At 34.6% G+C, this 2,092-nt stretch overlaps 1 non-coding gene across 1 annotated transcript; it reads right to left on the bottom strand.

The window, feature by feature from the left end:
• Window positions 1-1,464: 1,464 nt before the first annotated feature.
• On the bottom strand, window positions 1,465-1,571 carry LOC128285950 (small nucleolar RNA R71). The gene has a single exon (XR_008276497.1). It is a non-coding gene; the product is annotated as a small nucleolar RNA R71 (small nucleolar RNA).
• Between the last annotated feature and the right edge of the window lie 521 nt (window positions 1,572-2,092).

Here is a 2,092-nt window from a genome sequence, read left to right as displayed (position 1 = left end):
GAAACCTAAGACGGATCTTGTTATTATTTTCTAAATTATATGATAAATACTTGATTTGTTCTTAATTATGTGTTCTTAATTCTTACTTTAATATTCCAGGATAGTGATTCAAGTATTGATGTGCTTATTTAGAGGAGCAAAAGTCCCTGTCTAAGAGTAGATCTAGCATAATTAAGCGGATTTGATTGCACCCCTAGACATAGGGTGACATAAATCTTCCGGATTAGGGTCAAACCTAATAAAAGGATCCATAGATTGAGTTAATGCAACACTAGGGGTTTTAATTAGAAAGAGATTTTAATTAATCAACTTAGGGTTAGACATTGTTAGTCTCGAGAGAGATAATAATATAAATTAGGGATTTATACGGATCGAGTCAAGTGAATAAATCGTCTAGTTCAGAGTCAAATAGCAAGTGAAGTCTATATGGATTCTTCTTTGGGTATTGTCTAAATCAATCAGTTTTCCCAAAAGTATTTCCCCAATTTACTTCCTGTGCATTCTTAGTTTAGTTAATTAGTTTAGATAAAGCAAATCCCCTTATTTTTAGGCTAGATAATAAAAACAAGGTTAATACTTCAATACTAGTACTTTTAGTTCTTGTAGGTTCAACATTCCGGTCTTGCTATAAGCTATACTATTGTTCGATAGGTGCGTTTGCCTTTATTGTTATAATAGTTAGTTTTCAATTACGATCAATCAAAAATATAAAACTTACCACGAACATCAAGTTTTTGGCGTCGTTGCCGAGGAACTAAGATATTAGGAGCGCTTAATTTTTATTACTTTAGTCATTTATTTTATTGCAATTTAATTTTTATTTTAATTTTTTTATATCACTCAAATTTTCTTTTATTTACTTCTGGTAGGTTTTTATAGTTTATTACTAGAAGAAACCCGTCAAGACCTCTACTTTTTTATTGTGAGATCGAAAGTACAGCTCGCAGAAACCGAAAAGAAATAAGGCGAAGCCTACGATACATAGAGGAAGGGCAAGAGGACGATAGTCAAACTACAACCGAGGGGATGGCTGAAAATCAGAATAATCAGCTACCTCCTGTGGTTGCCGCAGATCCAATAAATCAGAATCCTACTCCTCGTACTATGTATGATTATGCTAAATTTAATTTAACAGGAACTGAATCGAGTATAATTAGACCTACTGTTGCTACAAATAATTTTGAACTAAAACCTAATACGATTCAAATGATACAACAGTTTGTTCAGTTTGATGGTTTGTAGGATGAGGATCCAAAGACTCATTTGGAAAATTTTCTGGAGTTCTGCGATACTTTTAAGATCAATGGCGTTTCTGACGATGCCATACACCTTCGGTTGTTTCCATTCTTATTGAGGAACAAAGCTAAACAATGGTTGAACTCATTACCATTAGGGCCAATCACAACTTGGGAACAAATGACCGAAAAATTTTTACTAAAATATTTTTCATCGGCTAAAACGGCTAAATTGAGGAATGATATCTCTTCATTTGTGCAGATGGATCTAGAAACTCTTTATGATGCATGGGAGAGATACAAGGACCTATTGAGAAGGTACCCTCACCATGGGTTACCTCTATGGCTGCAAGTTTAGACTTTTTACAACGGTGTGAACCCCTCAACTAGACAACTCATCGACGCAGCTACCGGTGGAACATTAAATAACAAAACACCTGAAGAGGCTTACAAATTTATTGAAGAGATGTCACTGAATAACTATCAGTGGCAAGTCATGAGAAAATATCCGACAAAAGCAGTTGGTGTTTTCAACCTCGACGCGGTCATTATACTATCAAACCAAGTAAAACTTTTAAATAAAAAGATTGATGGTTGATATGGTTCTACTCAGGTACATCCAGTGATGATGTGTGATTCAAATGGAGAAATGCACAACCCAAATTATCCATCCTTCAACCCTGGAAATGAGGAAGAACAAGTCCAATATATGGGTAATTGTAACGCCCCTAACCCGAATCTGTCACCGGAATAGAGTTACGGAGCATTACCGGAGATACCGATTTATTTATTAGATATTTTATTTCATCTAACGTTCATATTTGGAACCAATTTAAATCAATCATATTGTCCCTTAA

This window comes from Gossypium arboreum, chromosome 12 (genome assembly GCF_025698485.1).
Source record: "Gossypium arboreum isolate Shixiya-1 chromosome 12, ASM2569848v2, whole genome shotgun sequence".
Taxonomy (NCBI): Eukaryota; Viridiplantae; Streptophyta; class Magnoliopsida; order Malvales; family Malvaceae; genus Gossypium; species Gossypium arboreum.
The sequence above is the reverse complement of the archived record's forward strand: the minus strand, read 5'-3'. Positions and strand labels throughout refer to the sequence as shown.